Here is a 21598-nt window from a genome sequence, read left to right on the forward strand (position 1 = left end):
GGCATTTAACCAAAAGACAAGAAAATGACCAAAGTTCATTGATTCTATCCATCGTTAAATCTCTCTCCTTTTTTTTTTTTTTTTTTTTTTTTTTTTTTTTTTTTTTTTTTTTTTTTTGAGAGTGAGCAGTAATGGAATTACCTTTTCACTGACTACGGAAAAATTGTTGAGAGTTTGACGTTTTTCCAGACTGATTTCATGTTTTCAAAAATCCTTTTTTTTGACATTCTCTACATTTTGTATGTGTGTTTGCTGGTGTTCGTTTGTTTGTTTGAGAGAGAGAGAGAGAGAGAGAGAGAGAGAGAGAGAGAGAGAGAGAGAGAGAGAGAGAGAGATGGAGAGAGAGAGAGATGTCTATTTAGTTCTAACGAAACCGTTCATTACAATAAGAGTTTTTTTTTTTTTTTTTTTTTTTTTTTTTTTTTTTTGTGACCAAGGCATTTAAGTCTAGTGAGCTGAAATATTCCTGTTTGGCCGGGAATCGAAGGCTGTGTTTTTGTGGTGCATCAATTAAGTAAACTTTAAATATAGCAAATATATTCTAAAAAATTTTTTTCTTGCAGACAATGCCAGTAAGTTTTTATGGAATTTTATGATGAAAATAGATGAACTAGATTATGCCCGACGTCTTATGTAGTAAGAGAGAATGTACTTATCAAATATTCATAAGTAGTTATGATTAACCTTAATGTAAGGCTTCTAAAAACTTTGTTTCCACATATTTATTTCCATGGTCAACATTTTCTGAGATGAATTGTGTAGAGTCGCAATGCAGATGGAAAAAGGAATTTTATTAATCAGTATAGATTTATATGGCTTTCCAAGCTATCTCAGCAATTCATAGAGATGTATTGTCAAGATTTTCAATATTTAATTTTACTCACAAAGGTTTTGATTACCACCAGTCAATTCAATTTATGTACACTATATTTCTCAACCCACGTTCGAACATGAATCTACTGCTGAAATTAAGTGTCTGTGTCATTGCGAAAATTATGAGGAAAAGAGATTTCTTTTTTGGTAATTGATACCAGCTGCCAATCACACGTTAGAAATGAACTCATTTTACAACGACTTCCCGACGAAATCTTAATTCTTATCACAGTTGCTTATTATTTGTCTTTTTTTTTTATCTTTGACATACCCAACAGGAGGGGTGGGGTTTGGGGCTTTGAAGGTTTTATGTATATATTTATACATGGATGACAGCTCGCGTGTTGAGACACTTGCAAAATTACATAATTTTCAACTTAATTCTCTCTCTCTCTCTCTCTCTCTCTCTCTCTCTCTCTCTCTCTCTCTCTCTCTCTCTCTCTCTCTCCCCCCCATGTCCCCGGGATATCATATAAATGCATGGAAAAGGAAAGCCATATGACACGAGGGAACGTCCAAAAAGAGATTGGATGAAGGGTGAATTTGGGTCCTTGAAAAGATTTCTCGAAGAGTCCTCTAATATCTAAAGAAAAACGAGGTGAGAGTAATAAATAGATTGCATTTGCATTATAATGATTGGATTAAGTCCGGTGTTGAGCTTTGTTATTTTTGGTGTGTTGCTAACTCAACATACAAATAAACTGTATAGTTTTCACCCCATGTTGATTAGTTTGTTTATTTTATGTATCTGCTGATTTTAGGATTTTTAAAGGAAAATATTGAAGGACTCCAATAAAGACTTTTTTATCTTTTTAATGGACCAGTGAAGAGTTGTCCATTTTTAAATGTATCCTTATCCAGGATATTCATGAGTTCTGAATGTTTTCCAATGATATTTACTGAAAAGTTAAAAGTTGTCATCATAAAGGTAGCAATTTATTGTCTAGAATTTATGTTTTTAAGGCTTGTACAATTATGTGCAGTACATACATTGGCCCTGAGGGAGAGGTAGAGAGAAAAATTTATTTTTAGATGGTGTTACCGTCGAAGGAATCCGTAATGCAAAATTAGTATTTAATCCCAGTATCTTTTCAAAGTACCAATATTCATGAATGGAATGTATTGGTAAGATCATATTAAAAATGAGAGAATTTCAGTGAAAGATGGCGCCTAGCAAGTGGAAAATTGACAGAAATCAAGATTGAGATAGCTTGATCATATGATGAGAAAGGGTCCCTCACTCTGATATGAAGTGTCTTATTAGTTAATTTATATTAAGAAAATGACAAGAGAGGTGATTGTTTCCCCTCCTGGCCAATGGTACGCAATATAAAAGCAGAAAGGCTTATATTAACACGTTTTTAATGTGTTTAAAACCAGGGAATAATATAAAGCTGTGTCCACACAAGTGACAAAACAGTTTGGAACATTAAAACTGATAAGTTGGGTATCAAGTTGTTAAGTCGTTGAGGAACATATTATTATTATTATTATTATTATTATTATTATTACTTGCTAAGCTACAACCCTAATTGGAAAAGCAGGATGCTATAAGCCCAGGGCCTCCAACAGGGAAAATAGCTCAGTGAGGAAAGGAAACAAAGAAAAATAGAATATTCTAAGGAGACCAACGAGATTAAAATAAATATCTCCTATATAAACTATAAAAACTTTAACAAAATAAGAGGAAGAGAAATAAGATAGTGTGCCCGAGTGTACCCTCAAGCAAGAGAACTCAAACCCAAGACAGTGGAAGACCATGGTACAGAGGCTATGGCACTATCCAAGATAAGAGCACAATGGTTTGATTTTGGAGTGTCCTTCTCCTAGAAGAGCTGCTTACCATAGCTAAAGAGTCTCGTCTACCCTTACTAAGAAAAAAGTGGCCTCTGAACAATTACAGTGCAGTAAGAAGAATTGTTTGGTAATCTGCGTTGTCAGTTGTATGAGGACAGAAAAGGATGTGTAAGGAATAGGCCAGACTATTCAGTGTACGTGTTAGCCAAAGGGAAAATGAACCGTAACCAGAAAGAAGGATCCAATGTACTATTGTCTGGCCAGTCAAAAGACCCCATAACTCTCTAGCAGTAGTATCTCAACGGGTGGCTGGTGCCATTGCCAACCTACTACCTATAAAGAGGTATGCTTTCCTATAGATTGCCTTTCTAAAATAACTAAAAACTATCCCCTTTAGTCTCATTATAAGCACTTCATACATCAAGCACTAGAACTTTCATTATGCAAGAACAAATTAACCAAGTCATTTATAGATACACATTCCTTGAAACTTGTCCCTGAACTTTTCATCTTAAAATCCTCTCCTGGTAACATCTGCATTTGCTTTCCCATAGTTCATATGGAGTCCCATTTAAATAATAAAGCTTATTCACTCTAAAAAAAATACTAACATTCAATATATCTACAGTATATCTTAACTATTTTAATTTAAACTAATAAATTTCTGTACTTTACCTTTCTTCATACTTCATTAACGCCACGACATTTATCTATTCATTGGAGATCCCTTAATCCCCTTTTTAATAGGTTTATAGTTTTTTAGCTGCTCTTTCCTTCAACCTTTCAATCAATATGTTCTTTAAGACTTTAGAGCTAATAGACATTAGTTAGGCCTAGTAAAAATTATCGAATAGAATTGATAAAAGTAATATTACAGAAATAAGCTAATCTCAAAATGAAAGCAGATCCATTTAAACTTTAAAACAAACTATAAATAAAATCTAAATGGGATGAGTTACGAAAGCAGAAGAATAATTAAATGGTTTGAAGTTACAGTTCCAAGAATTTTAGATAATGCAAATAATAGGTTTTAGAAGTTAGAGAAACAGAAAGGTAATAACCCAGCAGTCACACGTACTGATAACTTGTTCGAAACAGTTACATAAATTCATAGATGATAATACTCATTAACAGCAGTCTAGAGCAGGAATGTCAAACTCAATTCCTTTTGAGAGCCAATTATGCACTTTACTATGGCCTCGAGGGCCACCAAAGATTTGGTAATTAATTATTGGCAAGACTAAAGGTTTAAAAAAATGTTTGTAGGTCATATTAGTTTGCCCAAAATACATTTTATTTCACTGTAACAGTTAAGTTGAATTTTTCTCGGTTATAACAAATATAGTTGAAAAATCTAGTCATCTCCAGGGCCACATCTGGCCTGCAGTTCATAAGTGACATTTCTGGTCTAGAGAAAACTCTAGACTTTAAATTGATAAAAAAAAAAAGCTATGGGGGAAATCCTTTAATTGATATTTACAGGATATTTTCTCTGGTATGGAAGTCCGTAGGACACTTTTAAAGAATGCTGACCATATGAAGCTCTAAGATCAGACTTAATAATGCTAGAAGAAATTAAGAAACTAATTAGTTTTTAAGATTAAAATATGACTGGTTAAAAGGTTCAGAGTGGAAATTAGAATCTTGTATGAAAAGATTTAAGATTGAACTATTTGAATAGATTTGGCCAAGAACAAGAAACATTTCTGATATAAGACCTTTAAAACGAAGTTGAAATTTCGAAATGAATAATTCTTTAGAGAAGCATTAGTTAAACCAATCTTCTTTGAAGACCTGACAGATTACCAACTTCAGGGGACCTCCAATTCAATGGCTAAAATAATTTATTCATCCTTTGGAGCTCTTAGCTTGTTGATAGCAGCAGTTGTAGAAGGTACAGTAAGATTATTATTCTTCAAAAATTTCTCTCTTCTTGCCTAGGGTTCTTTAAGTCCTTGAAGACAGTCACTGCAAACGTTTTAAGAGTTTAATCTAAAATGATGCAATTAGAAGCTCTTCGTCCGTAACTTCCAGGTTAAAACAGCTACCTGCTGTGTCATGATAAATGTCACTTGTAGGAATTATAAGGGACAAATGTTGCTTCATGTACCAGGGAAGGTGTGTCGTAGGCTTTTGATTGTCAAGTACAGCAGGTGACAGAAGAACAATAAAGAAATTATCGAGGTTCCCATTCTGATTGTTGACGACAGCTACTGAGCAAAAATAATAGACATGTTGGTACGGATTTGTTGGACGACATGTTAGCAGTCCTGGTTTGGACGAGGTGGTTTATTAGCAAACCTCCCACCAACGAACAGTCCAATAGAGCTGATTGAGTGTTAACACAGTCACACTTTGCTGAGGGAAGTGTTCAGTCCATATGCTGTACAAGAACCTCAAAGGAAAAAAAAAAAAAAAAAAAAAACGTCAGATGCTTGACTTTACATGTCTACCAATTCTGGGAGCACGGTGTGGACAGTTTCACCAAGTCGACTCTTATTGTAAACATGTTTCTCAACATTATAACATACAGTCCCCATACTTATTAAGAGATTTGTATTCGAATGTGTCCTATGGTTTCCCCCGCAATGTTTCCTATTTGTCTCTAAGGAATATATGGACGCAGTCTCGCTAGTCTGGGGAGTAATAATTCCCTTCTCACATATGAATACCGTATATTCTAAACGGTAGCAGTGCAGCAGTGTGTGCTCATTGTAATAGATCACTGTCGGCTGAGCACAATCTGGTGTGCTGCTTGAAATGTGTAAATCAGCGTCAGAAGTCCCATCTCGATTGTAAATCCGTCGCTGATACTTGAGATACTCTTGTTAGGTGGTACATGAAATCGAGCTTTTTGATGAAATGTAATATAGTTTTATTTTTTAATAATCTAGCATCCTTAATGGATAAATGGCATTCAGTTACAAGCGAATGTGATTTTAAAAGTATTATTGATATTTGTAGATTTTTAACAACTTGAATACTTGTGATTCACCACACCGTTCCCAGTGCCGGGCCATAAAGCTATGATCCAATCTAATCCAGATTTTGAATATGTATCAAAATAAAAAAAATGCCATGGTGATATCAAGTGTACGCAGTTAGGAGAAAAATGACACATACAGTACATATATGTATATATATATATATATATATATATATATATATATATATATATATATATATATATATATATTATAAATGTCTTATATATAATATTTATAATATATATAATTGTGTATATAATATATATATATAATATATTATATATATACATATATATGTATGTATATAATATATATCCACATATATAGATGTATATATATATGTATATATATATATATATATATATATGTGTGTGTGTGTGTGTGTGTTTTAAAACAAAATAAGATACAGAGTTCACCTCTCATTTTTTTAAATAACACAAGAATATGAAAACACCCTAAGTATTTCCTATCTAATTATAACATTTCATATGAAATTGTTATTTTTGTTGACTTAATTCCAAGAGACGAACCTTTTCTATTCTATAGTGCGGGAAATTTATTTTTAGTAACACCAAGGGGAATTGATTTTTCTCTAATCTTAATATTCCTAGAACTAATTTATCACCGAGTCTTATACTAAACAAATTGCATCATTTACCTAAAATCTTTTGGCCAATCCCTTATGGATATTATCAATATCCAGGACACGTTACTGTATTCTTCGGTTTAATGCAATAGTTGACGTAATAGCCTGTCACATTTCCTTCTCTCATCTAGCTCCAAATGAAGACGTAATTGATACTACTGTACATAGATTTTTTTTTAATGTAATTTGATATTTTCTTGCCCCATAAAAGTACGGTTTGCTAAACGTATTTCATGAACCTCAACATTTTTTAATTCGTTTGGGCGTGATTTAGTATGTATTCTATTTATTCCTTCAGAAAAGAACTTTTTGAATTATATCATGTAAAACTAACTAAATGAATTTTTCAGATTTTCGATACCAGACCATTTCTAATTAATGAAATACATGATAAGAGAATCATGTACGAAATACATAGACAAATATAAGGAGAAACGGAATTAAAGGCTGGAAAAGACCCATTAAGAGGATTCCAGAGGTACCCGTCTTAATTTCCAGAGACTTTGCTCCTTAGGCCTACTCTGGAGGAGGATATAATCCAAATTACTTTCGCAAATGGACCTGTCATGGTCAAAATGACTTGATGTTATTTATTTAACGCTCGTCAGGCTTAGAGCGAAATCATTTTACCCAGACAAATTTCTAATTTGAAATTTTTTTTATAGATGTTGAAACAATTTTAATAGAGAATACGTAAGCTGAAAGGATTGATGATAATGACAGATCAGGTTTAAAGCAATCAGGAATATTTGGTGTTTTAAGAATTCATTTGGTGAGAATGATAAGACTTGAAAACAAAATAAATCTAGGATTTTACGTTTAGTAGTCCAAATGTTTATTTTGTTAAAGTTAGCAGTTGTACTTAAATGTATTCATAAGATATTCAAGGTAATTCAAATCTGCCTAAATCATTATGCTGTCATGGCGACGTTGATAATTTTTAAACCTTCTCTTATAGGATGGTACTACTGTACACCAAAGGCATGAACTCCAGGTCCCTGTGGCATGCCTTTGGTCTCTGGCTGTTCTTACTTCAGACCAGTGTTTCCAACTAAAACGTCCATTATTGCTTGAAATGTCCATGCGGATTCATTAACAAGATGATGTCTCTATGTTGTCCCTAGTGTAAATAAATGAGTAATCATTATAATAAGACTAGTCAAACTTATTAAAACAGAACTTCTACTCAAATATTATTTACTAACAACCTAAACGGGATTACATAAAAACAAAACTCGAGAAAATTTTGCTGTAAGATTTATTTGAAGTCATAGATTGCTTGATTATGACATGACAAGAAAGATGGGTTTCATCAATTTCTTTAGAGAAATCTAGACAGGATTTATCTCTAACTTTTAAATTTCAATTGACATACAAAATTGTGTCCAAGAGTTCTGGCCTCATTCTGTTACGTTTCTTGGTCTTGGAATCTACCACTATTGAAAAAATCCTTCTCTGCATTTGAATGCGGTAAAGTAAGAATTACTTTTGCAAGAGAGGCAATGTTCTAAATACACATTGATCAGAGAAATTATTTAGATTCTTTAAATAAGTCCAACATTCTTCATCACTCTTCTTTTTCAACATTTCAGTCTCATCTACACTAAAATAAGCAGATATATCTCCCCACTCATTATTTACATCATTTCCTGACTCTTAACAAATGACTATACTTCGCTATCAAAGTATCCAGCGACACAGGAAAAGTGAAAATTCTGCATGTCACCCAAATCCCATTAGAAGGTAATTATGATGTGCTACATAAAATATTTGAATGCTACGGATTAATAAAAGAAATTAGAATGAAACTTCAAGATGATAATTGGGATTCTTGGTTATCATTTAATTGTCATGAGAAAGCATTCAATGCAAGCCGTAACATTATGAATATTAAAGTAGGTAATATGATTATTAAAGTGCGGTGTGTGATGGGGTACCTACAGATCTGGAGGTCTACAGACCAGTAGACTGGATTGATAAAGACATAGGAGTAGTTATACCATCCAAAAAAAAAAAAAAAGCCAAAACCACCAATGTGTCGTCTTGCTCAATTTACAGGAGGTACAGAAAATTATTTTAAGAACTGCAAATTACTTTAGAGGAAGTTAGGAACGATTGCACCTGGAGATATATCTCGATTCGTTAAGAAAAGGTACTTGTTAAATAACAAGTTTTACACACAATCTGTTATATTGTCCAATTTAAAGACAGAAAATTATGATATATAATTGGACATCAAACCCCCATCTAAACTTTATCTATGGAAGGGGAGTGGTTCATAATAGGGATCTATATGAATTTATGGAAGTGGAGATATTGGCTATGTGTCCACTATCAGTGTGGAAAGTACATAAAGTATCTGGAACATCAATGATTATCTACCTTTCCACATAGACGTAGAAAATGAAAGGATTAGAGTTCGACCTTTTAAGCAGAAGCCACTGCAATGTTTTAATTGCTTTAAATTTGGGCATCCTTCCAATGCTTGCAAGAAAGATAGAATTTGTAATACTTGTTCCAATCTATACCATGGAGAATGTACACTTGAGGCAAGGTGCTTGAACTGCAACTTTAATCTTAATCCTAATGATAGGAGCTGCCAGTTTTATAAGTTAGAAGAAGCTGCACTCAATAAATCAATTATTGAACATGTAAGCGTAGGGCATGCCAAGAGATTATTAAATAAATCTGCTACCTATGCAAAGACATTAAAAACAGGAGAAAACGTTCCTCGGAAATCATCTAACCCACCTAGTACTGTAGGTAGTTCTCGAAAAAGAAACTCACCATCTAATGTTAAAGTGTTGGACAATAAGACAAGAATATCTCCTAAAGATTTACCATTGTGTATCAACAAAAAGACATTGCCCACCACTATCCAACCTTCATCCCCCATTACAAAGGATAGTACTAACCTTTCCCAGGCCATGTCCTTTCCTGATTTAATGGAGATTCTACCATAAACCAAGTTATCAGGTGCACCTATAGTGGGGAAGGTACAAAAACCTGGTAGCTCACAAACTATTAATCGGAAAAGAGAGAGACCTTCATCTCTCTTACCCTCTTCCATAAGAAATAGAGTTATGACATCAAAAAATATGGTCTTTTGTCTGTTGATGATTTTGATCAGCCAGAAGACAATTTAAATAAATCAGAAATTCAAGTTGAGGTCCACCATCCCCCTCAACAATTAGATCAAAAGGACAAAAAGAAAATAACAAACACAAAACCCAATTTACCAAGACCTTCTCCAATAAACCCACCTGGAAATAGTGTTAGATCAAAAATTGCTAATGGGAAGACTTCATCCAAAAGTTCTTCCAAAAAAATAAAGCATAGTTTTTCCTCCATATTGCAATGGAATTGTTAGGATTTAAGGGCCAAATATGAAGAAGTTAAATCACGACCATTCCCTCATAATTGCATGCCTACAGGAGAGCAAGCATGTTGCTAATACCCCTTGTCCGCACGAATATATTAGCTATAGGACACTATGATCACCGAGTAGGGAGAAATGGCGGAAGTCTCATATACGTTCGTCGAGATGTTCCTCAAATATCTTTGTCTATGCGTACACCTCTGCAGGCAGTACTTGTACAGATTGATATAGGAAGAAAATATACAGTTTGCTCTCTTTACTTGCCTCTAAATGTTCCAGAGCTGTAAAATTTATCAAAGAAAAATTTAAGCTGGTAAGAAGAGAATTTTCACGTGCGTGACACGAAACGAAAACCTGTTTAGATGAACCGGGGAAATCGAAACGGAATTGAAACCCAACGCATATACAGTATAGCCATTTCGTTTTTATAAATGATTCGTTAATAGAAATATAGAAATGAGAGAATGATATAAAAACAGGCGCAAAATGAGTGATGAACCCTATTAGGAGAAAATTGCTCATCACCAAAGGCGAGTCGATGCCATGTAGATATAGTTTTTACTCTGCAACTGTCATTGGGGTGGATAAAATTAAATAGGTGAAAGGTTCTGATTCAGCCTTATCGCTTTTGATTGCATTTGACTTCGGATTCTGTTTTTGGTGCGAACGCTGATTGCATTCTGCATTTATTTTACTCACATGGAATAATATTAAAGATATCTAACGCGTATATATTTTTCCACAAACAAATTATTTTTCAATAGATATATGAAAGCAAGCGTAATGCATTACATGAATATCGTATTTAGAGAATTACGAATGGAAAATTTGCACGTGGGAGACTTTTTGATTAATTTTTTTTTTTTTTTTTTTTTTATGAAGGACCTATTACTTGTACAAATTCGATGGTCTGTCTTCAATTGGGTCAAAGTTAATCGATGCTTGGAAGAAAAATTACAATTATTTAGAAAATAACAATAATTCCACTAATGGGATACAAATATTTGTAAAACTGTACACAGACTCACACATATGTTATATATATACAGTATATATATATATATATATATATATATATATATATATATATATATATATAATCATATATATATATATATATATATATATATATATATATATATATATATATATATATATAGTGAGTGTGTATGTGTGTGCACGCGCGCGCTTGTGTATATTAGAAATTGTGGAAAAATATACAAATAACACATATATGTATACAGTATGTATGTATATGTTTATATATGTATATATATGTATATATTTATATATATATATGTGTATATATTTATATATATATATATGTATATATATGTATGTATATACATAATTTATATATATATATATATGTATATATATGTATGTATGTATATATATATCTATAATATGTATTATGTATATAGATTTATGTTGTTTTATATATTTATGTAAATAAGACAAATTGGACGAATTAATAAAGGGTTATATGATATATGTAGGGGAAGTAAACGCTGAACGAGAAAAGATTTTGACAATCCAACTTTCTCTTTTGTATGTTACTGAAGGCTATTATTCGGGTGGCCTAACAACCTTTTTGACAGTATAAGTTAAAATAGTTAGTACATTTTCTGTAAAGTCACGTAACCCCGTAGATACACTAGTTCAGTCTTCATAAATATCTAACAAATAATGCATTTTATAGTTTTTTCAGAACAAATAGACAACATAAAAACCTGGCTATTCATTTTATCAAAGGGCAATGTATTCAAAGAGGTTATTGCAATAGTGTCGATCATTTTAATTGGAATACGTCTGTCCCAAATGTCAACATCATATCAGGATCATATTTCACAGAATATTTCCTCTAAATGTGATTTTTCCATCGGCTGATCGTTTGATTGTGTAGTTGACCATTTCATTGGTTTATTGGTTGTACGGTTAGTCTTTTGAGTTTTCTGTTGTTACATTGAATGGTTTGATAGTCAATCAATTTCTGTTGGTTCAATATGATTATTCCAGTGAGATTTTCAACTGTATTTGTAAATCCGTTGATCTGGAGTTTCACTGATTTCATTCTTTATTGAGCTGGTGATGGTTTCATTTACTTCCTTATTTATGGACCTGCTGAGTATTTGTCAATCCTGTGATTTTCACTGATATCGATATACAAAATGTGGTGATTGTTTCACTAATTTTCTTATTAATTAGTCAGGTGAATTTTATTGATATCGTTATTTGGTATTATAATGATTCTCACAAATTTTCTCATTTGTTACTCTGGTGTATGTTTTTCGGGTAATTGTTTCATGAATTTCTATATTACTTTATATCGGGAATATTTCACAAATCTTCATATTTATTAATCCAGTGATTGCTTCTCTGATTTCCCTATTGATTAAACTTGTGAATTCCTTATTGATCAATCACGCAATTATTCAAGTTTGAATTATTTTATCATGGGTGTTGCATATGAAGAGTTATTTAGTTATTATTTTTTTTCTTTATTGATCAGTCCTGCGTATCTCCTTGCTTTCTTTTGTTATTCATTCAGCAATTTGTTGTCTTTCTTAAACATTGAATTTCCAGGCAAGTATTATAGTTTGCATGCCACAAATGTGTCACGGATTTTTTTGAGAAGGCACATGAATATATATATATATATATATATATATATATATATATATATTTATATATATATATATATATATATATATATATATTTATATATATATATATATATATATATATATATATATATTATGTATGTATTATATATGTGTGTATATATATATATATATATATATATATATATATATATATATATATATTATGTATATATTTATATATATAATATAATGTATTATATATGTATATACATACATACATATATATATATCTATATATATATATATATATATATATATATATATATATATATAGATAGATAGATAGATAGATAGATAGATATATATAGTGATTAGGTCTTTTATTCCTATTTTTCTGATATTTTGTCACAGTTAGTATGGGCTTCTAGGATGTATATTTTTGTAGAAACGTAGACTGATTCTTTTTAAAGAACTTGCAAAGTGAATGTTTATAACTCAAAACCTAAATTCCTTTCTTCCATAGAGTAATGATACAGTGTTTTCTCAAAATTTTAATCTATATATTTTTTTCTTCTAAAATATAATTCAAAGGTCAGTTACGCGTGTACCCTCGTAATAATTTTATCAAGAGTATTCATCATAACTTCAGTTATCAGGCTGTCATGAAACGAAGAGTGTACCCACATATTTTTTTTTGCTCAACTTCTGTTTATAACAATATAACAACAACGATAGGATATGTCTTAAGAATTGTGTTCCCTTACCTTCACTTGACAGACTGCCTCTTTTCAATCCCACACCTAATATAACGACATATGCCATCGGGCAGTTAAGTTGTAACTGAGAGGCGAGGGGAATGTAACTAAACTTTATTAGATAACCATCGACTTTATATACAGCGACTTCCGAGGAAGAACGGCACAAATATATCAATATGATGAAGCTTGTGCTACCAGGAAAACACAGGATGGTCTATTAACAGCCCAGGGAAGAGCGAGTGATACGATAGTGCACGTGCGTGATGAAACACGTGCGGTACAGAGATATTAAGAGCAAGGCAATGCGTAGCTACATAATCTCAATTAAACCCTTTTGAAAATCTGATAAGCGAAATATCAAACATCTCGCCTGGCAAAAGAGGATTATTCTCTACCCCCAGAATGTTGAAAGAACGTTCTCTCTCTCTCTCTCTCTCTCTCTCTCTCTCTCTCTCTCTCTCTCTCTCTCTCTCTCTCTCTCTCTCTCTCTCTCTCTCTCTCAATAAGCTAACTGGTCGAAGATAGGAACACTGCGTATTTCTATCGTTATACTAGTTTCTTAAAATGAGAAGTCCTGGTATGGTCATTTTCATTCGTTTCCAAGGAAATCATATAGTGAATTATCTGTCTAATACGCACACATAAACTCATACGCACATGCAGTATATATATATGCATATATATATATATATATATATATATATATATATATATATATATATATATATATATATGTGTATATATATAATGTATATATATAATGTGTATATATATATATAATATATATATATATAAATATATATATATATATATATATATATATATATATATATATATATATATGTGTGTGAAAAATTGTGAACAATTGACCGTTTCCTTTGCTAATAAATTGATAAAAGGTAGAGAGAGAGAGAGAGAGAGAGAGAGAGAGAGAGAGAGAGAGAGAGAGAGAGAGAGAGAGAGAGAGAGAGAGAGAGAATCTTAGCAGAATCAAGGATGCGAAAAATATATTCTTGACACCTTGAAGTAAATTGTATTAACACAAACAATTAAATTGAATATGACACAAAGGGTTGGTCGTCTTTCTTAATGATATGATTGCTTTGTTCCTACGTCTCTGTTACACACGAAGCTCATCACGTCCTTTGGGATATAGGAAGTGGTATAATTACAGTGGTTATGTGTGTCTAAAAATAGTTGAATGTGTTTACAGTATCTATTTTCAAGGTATACTCTGTATCTTACTTCAGAACAGTATAAGTATATGCAAATAAAATTATGTACAGGGCCTCCCTATTACTTTAAGATCTAAACAAAAGTCAAGAACGGAATTCTTATATGTATCATAACAAGCAGACTGAGGAAGAAAGTCTGCAATGATATTCTCATTTTTATTACAACGACAGACTAGAAGTGTAATCTGCAGAAAGGTGTCATGAGGACACTCATTATTTCCACTCCGAAAAGCGGTGAAAGGAGAATGGCGCAAATGTTTCCAGAGGAATAAGTGGGAAAATACGGAGAAGGAAGTATAGAAAAGGAAAGAAGGATGACAATAAAAGCAAATAGAATAACAAATATACCAAGAGGATGGAGAGGTTTATATGTGAACCAATAAAAAGACCAAAATGTACGGAAATAGAGGAATACAAATGATGGTAAAAATGAACTTTAGGTATTAACTTTACTGACTAAATACTTTCCTTGCCTCTGCCCTTCGTGAGCAACCTTCAAACCCTAATTGCTTTTTCCTAGTTCATGTTCTAAAATATACCAGCAGCTCTGTAATAACCTTCACTATAATTTAAATAGAGATTTATGATTTGATTAATAGGTTTCATAGTTTGAGTTGCCTTCAAATGTTATTTATGGCATTAATAGAATTGAATTTACATACCAGTGGACTTTCATGTCTGTGACTGAAATAATATCAGCTTACTTTTACTGATAAGTTACGTTTTAGTATAAGAAAACACAATTTAATGATTTGGGTCTGTCGAGCGTTATGAAAACCCATCGTGTCTCGTCGTACTGAATATGAATGATATTGTTGTATATTTGTTGTCTCGAGTAAAGAACGAGAGGAAATTCTCAACTGAAGTCATTGATTTCAGCTGAGCGTGTCGTTGAACAAAAAAGTATCTCGCTTCAATACTATAGCCGCTGTGATTGATTGATTGATTTAAGGTTTTCTGGCATCCTGGCATCTGAGGCGCTGGGAACTATATCGGTTTTCTTAAGAAAGGCAGGTTTTTGAAGTAAGGGCAAAATTGTTACTGGACGTAAGATGTGATTTGTAAGATGTAAATGTGAATTCCAAGCTCACAAGTAAGAGAGAGAGAGAGAGAGAGAGAGAGAGAGAGAGAGAGAGAGAGAGAGAGAGAGAGAGAGAGAGAGAACATGATTCTGAAAAGTTATTTTGTCCGTGTGTAATTAAAAACTTAAGGTAATGCGTCCTGCTTTTTTCATACTGTTTTAGGTTTGATAAGGGCGATAGTAAATGAAATGAAAACATATCTTGATTTATGAGGATTTTGGTATGTAGAAATAGATATTTCTCTTCAGATTGATATAAATAGCAGAACAAGTCGATGAAATGCGTGCTTCTGTGGAATTTGTGTCACCATAATTCCCATAGATAGAAACAGATAGTCAACCGAAAAATTTTGAATTTTGGGTGATTTCTCTTCGCCGAAATCTTCCATAATATTTGTCGATTTATAGTTACACAACAAGGTTATCCGCTTCACACCAAGATCCTCCAGCTTATATCTTGCTCACACTCTCGCGCCTTCTTTCCAGTCATCTATCCAGCTCATTCTTGGACACTTCTCTGCTCTCCTAAAGCTTGCTTTAGAATTATACAGTTATCATCAACTTACTTTTGTCCATTCTTTTCACGAGACCCAGCCATATGAAAACTTACGTGTCCCAAGGTTTCTTACCTTCTATTCAACATCCACATACACACATCATCATCAGCATCGCTATTATTGTCCTTCAATTAGTGTTATATATTATTGTACGTTGCTAGGCGGTATATTTTAGCAATGCATGTTCGCCAACAGTTATATAAGTGGATGAGCAACTTGGTAGAATAACGAGAACTTGGGTGTGGAGGAAATGGCCCCTTTTAAGTCTCGAAGTCTCTCAAAGAAAAACCAAGAGCATAACACAAGAGTTGCTCGTAACCTTGAATATTTTTTTCACAGTTAAGGAAAATACAAATTCATTAAAATTATTTATTCATATGAAACTTTAGATTACGAAATGTCATATATACAACTCCGATGGCTGAAGTTCTGTTCCTAGTCGCTAATCATAATTAATAACTACTTGTGATGGAAAGACCTTCACTCTGGGAATTTTTGAAAACATATAGATTCAGAAAACAATGGACTATCATTATTAAGTCCAGTAAACTTTCAAAAATTCAAGACCATCCTCATTTAAAACAGTTGTGTAAATCAATGACAAACATTACTGAAATTAATTTGAAATACCTAAATCAAATTCATGAAAGAAATTAAGTCTGTGTCTTCTTGCAGTACACCATTGTCCTCGACAGTTAATAACCGCCTGAAAATAAAAAGAGCAATTACACCAATGGTTATACCAAGTTCCCCAAATATCACATACATTCAAGGATAGCAAAAATATATTATACAATAAGAATCCATAGAAAATTTGCAGGTTCTGAAAGAGTGGTAATAATTAAGAAATGATTATAAATCCCTTAACCTAAGCATTACCATACGTCACAGATCGCAGGAAACTTACTGGGCAATAAAAGTTCCACCATTGACTCCATTGAAGTAACGATGACATAGGCTTCAAAGACGACGTCGGAAGAGGCAGACATAGGTGAGTCTGCAAGAAAATGTTACATAGTTAAATGTCAAATCATTGTCCTAGGAAGATTCCAGTTGTCAAGTTATTCTCCAATTTAATTTAGTGGCTCCAGGTCGGAACCTGAGCTTGAACTGCCCTCCCTTCTTCGGGACGGGTGGAGGTGAACATTTCTTTTCCCTCCAAGAAGGGCGAAATGCAAAGGCCGTCCTCCTTCCACAAATATCAAGGATGATGACGAAGAACTGAAATATGTAAAGAAGCCAGCAGAGCCATCTAGATATTGCGCAGCTCTTTAAACTCCCATGTTCCCTTTAGAATTTGTTTAGTATGGTACTGAAGTTAAACGAACTACTTTGATATACAAAATAATAAATTTTTTATAAAATCTTTTCATACAAAGTCACTGGCAGCAGACTGACGGATTGGGTTTAAGGCGATAGACAAGATGTCTTTTCAGCTTCTACTCCTGAGCCTGGGAGATGATCTACTGGAATTAGGATAGACCAGCAGGGGTGACTTGCATTAGTTAGATAGGCACTGCACATCACATGGAACTGGCTAGCCTTTGATGAATCTAGACAATGAATCCTCTCAGGATTCTGAATAGTGTATGGTCATAAAAAATGTCAGAATGGCCCCGGCCCCTAGTCCCGGGCATAAAGGGTTGCTAAGAATCTGCCGGTTTATAAATACTAAAGAAAAAAGGAAAATTAGTAATGGGAATGTTAGAACCATGAATCAGATTGAAAAGTTACAGCAGAGTTACAGCAAGTGGAGAATGAATTTTTGAATTATAGTTTGGATATCTTGGCATTAAGTGAAACACGTTGCAAGAAGAACTGATAGAGTTGTAAGAGAAGGATAGGAATGATGCTGACACCAAGAGCAGAAAAGACACTTACTGAGTGGAGAGCTGTAAATAGTAGATGGTTACTTGTTAAGTTTAAATTAAAGCAGTGCAATATGGGTGTTATAAATTGCCATGCACCAACAAAAGATTCCCTTAAAGAAAGGAAAGATGAATACTATGACGATCTTCAGAGTGAAATCAATAAGATCCCATAGAGAGATACGAAAATTATGGTTGGTGACCTCTATGCTAAAGTTGGAAGGAATAATCAAGGTATAGAGAATGTGATGGGTGTTGAGGGTCTTGGTGAAGTTGCAAATGAAAATGGAGCACTGCTTATAAGTTTTTAATCGACAAACAGTCTTGTCATTGGCATTCACAAATATACATGGACTTCACCATGTGGCAATTACCAAAATCAAATAGATCACATAGCCAGTAATAAAAAGAGAAGGGGAACTGAGACATGTAAGAAGCTATAAAGTTGCAGATATTGGTAGAGATTACCAGCTCCTCATTTCCACACAAATTAAAACTGGAAGCATTCAACAGAAATGTAGATAAAATAAATGGTTGATACAACTAAGTTTCTAAAAGATGAGCACAGAAAACATTTGCAGTTGAATGTAGGAATCGATTTAGAGTCTTAGATACTTTAAGAGAATAAGAGCAGACAATTAATAAAGAATGGTGTGATATTAAGAAAATATATCAGTCCGTTGGTAGTGGAGCTTTGGGGCATGCATTTACAAAGATAAAGTCATGGATATCAAATGATACTTAGGATACTATAAATGAGACAAAAGACAGAAATTGATTGTTGAAAGTTTTCGAGGAAGCAATGAAAATTACAAGGTAGAGCATGCTAAGTATACCAGTATTGATTGTGAGGTCAAAAGAAAAGCCAGGAATGACAGGAAAGCAGACGAGGCTGACAAAGCTATGAATTCAGGTAGTGGCTCTGGTGTAAGAATTGCTCATAGATTTATAAATGAAATCTCTATGGGGCAAAGAAGGAGCATATACCCATCAAAAAGAGAGATGGATCTGTAATAACAGAAGACGAAGAACGTTGGCTGGAACACTTTAGTGAGGTCATGAAAAGGAGATATGACGGGAATAATTTGATTGATAAATCTGAAGGTGAGGAAGACCTTGTGATCCCCATGAATGAATTCAATGTGTTTGAAGTCTAAGCCATACTTTTTTTAATGATAGAGATTGAAAGATAGATACGATGGAATAACTGCCGAGATGATAATGGCTGAAAGTGAAGTGACTCACAGAATACTTATAAGATTATTTTGTAGAATGTGGCGTCCAGAGGTAAAACCTGATGAATAGTAGTGGGGAGTGTGGGTGAATATGCCCCCCCCCCAAAAAAAAAAAAAAGAGAGAGAGAGAGAGAGAGAGAGAGAGAGAGAGAGAGAGAGAGAGAGAGAGAGAGAGAGAGAGAGAGAGAGAGCTGATTGCAATAATTACAGAGACATCACACTTACGTCAGTTGTCATGAAAATATATAGTATGCCTATTCTAAAGAGACGAGAGAAAGACTGATGAAAAGCCGGGGGATGAACAAGCAGGATTTAGAAAAGGTAGAAGTTTGCACTGACCAAATTTTCATTTCAAGACATGTTGTACAACAATGTTTGAGGGTATTTGTGGACTATGAAAAGGCATTTGATAGTGCGCTCCGGACAATGTTGTGGAGAGTCCTGCGTTATTATGGAGTTCCTCTTAGATATATAAATTTGATAAAATCTATATATGAGCATAGCAAGTGCAAAGTTGATGTTAGTGGAGTCCTATCAAATGAATTTCCAATGAACAGTGGAGTACTTAAGGGGAATGTGTTGTCACGTATGTTGTTTATCCTCCTCATGGATTTTTTAATGCATAGAACAGTTGGGGATGGCGTAGAAGGATTGGACAGGATTGGTAATAGGATATTAGTTGTGCAAGAGTATGCTGATTATGCTGTCCTTATTAGCAGAACACCTCAGGATTTGCAATGCTAGCTTCCTAGAATGCATGAAAATATCACAGGAGGTTGGGCTGAAGATAAATAAAAGAAAGACATGATAACGGAATATACAATGGAAGATGAAATATTGGAAATAGAAAGGATTAATGAGTTAGAATCATTTAAATATTTAGGATCTATGATCTCTAAGACAGGGCCTTTGAAATTGGAATTTAATGAAAACTTGAAAAAATTGAAATCAGACAGTGGCGAGGTTAAGTAAAATTTGGAAATCAAATCGCCTGAAATTACATGTAAAAATCAGGCTTTATGTCAGTTTTGTGAGATCGGTGTTACTGTATGGACATGAGTCGTGGTATGACAATGAAAAAGTATCTAACGGATTTTGTAGATTTTGAGAACAAAGCCACCAGAAGAATATTTTGGATGAAAGGGCTGGACAGGATTAGAAATGAAACTACAAAAGAGATGACTCGAGTACCATATGTGGATGAGATCATGATGAGGGGTAGATGAAGATGGTTTGGGCATGCTCTTCGCACTCCCCAAGAGAGAATAGTTCACCAAACTTTTAACTGGGCTCCACAAGGTCCTAGAAGACTTGGAAGACCCAGACCTACACGGCTGAGGACTATGAAGCTTAAAGTAGGAAATAATGAATGGAGAAGTATTGATTTAAAAGGTCAAGATAGAGACGACTGGCGAAATCTAACCGAGGCCCTTTCCGTCACTAGGAGTAGGAGAAGATTATGATGATCGAAGATGTATTAGTTAACTATAATTCAGGAGGTTATGCATGTGTACCTCCGTCTCCTATAAATAGATGAAGGAACATAATCTTATAGAATATGTATTTCTTTAAAGGTTTAAGAATGCAATGGTATCATTAAATAGTCACTGAATCATGCAATCCAGCGTCGTCAGTCTTGACCTAACCCACACTCAATGCGAACAGCCTAACGAATAAAAATGAAAGTTATGAGTTAATGAAATGGAGTTATGGATAGATTTTCAATACTAAGCAATGAAGGTGAAAAATTAAATGTGTTTTTTTTTTGGTAGTCAATAAAGAATTGTCGCCTCTGCCAACGAAGTTAGGAGATTATGTTTTAACCACTGTTTGTTTTTGTTTGTGAACAGCTTCCTGCCACAATTTTAATCGTAAAGTAATGAAACTTGCAGGGATTAACTGTTTAGTAAAAATCTGGAAATTATTTATTTTTTTAAGGTTAAAGTCACGGTCAAGCAAAATGTCCAATTCACGTAATCAGCCATAAGTTTGGACATAGATGTCACAGAGACTTCAAACTTGGTTGATATTTGAGTTTATGAAAATCCGCGCCAATTAATACATGTTAAGGTCAAGATCAAGGTCGAGCAAAAGGTCGGAGGTCTGCGATTTAATGAGTGCCCCTCTAGTTTTTCGAGGGAAATATCCATAAAATTACTACTCTCTCCCTCTCTCTCTCTCTCTCTCTCTCTCTCTCTCTCTCTCTCTCTCTCTCTCTCTCTCTCTCTCTCTCTCTCTCTCTCTCTTCTAATACCCAGTCTCTACGAATCTGACATCAATGTTTGCTTTCTTTTAAGGTGATACCAACCAGAACCCATTGAAAACCTTGTGCTCATTGACGTGTCATCCGAGTAGAAGTTCCATTTGAGGATGCATCCATCCCTTTCATTAAAGCCATAAATGAATTAACACGCGAACAAACTTTGCACCAGAACTCAACCTTGAAATCACACATCCAAACTCGAAGAGACTGCGTTAAAGAGAAAGTATAATAATAAAGATAATTCTGTGAGATGTGATTGGATTTATTTAGGTTAGGAAGTATAAAAAAAAACAGTAAAATATGGTAAGTGAGA

This window comes from Palaemon carinicauda, chromosome 3 (genome assembly GCF_036898095.1).
Source record: "Palaemon carinicauda isolate YSFRI2023 chromosome 3, ASM3689809v2, whole genome shotgun sequence".
NCBI classification, from domain to species: domain Eukaryota; kingdom Metazoa; phylum Arthropoda; class Malacostraca; order Decapoda; family Palaemonidae; genus Palaemon; species Palaemon carinicauda.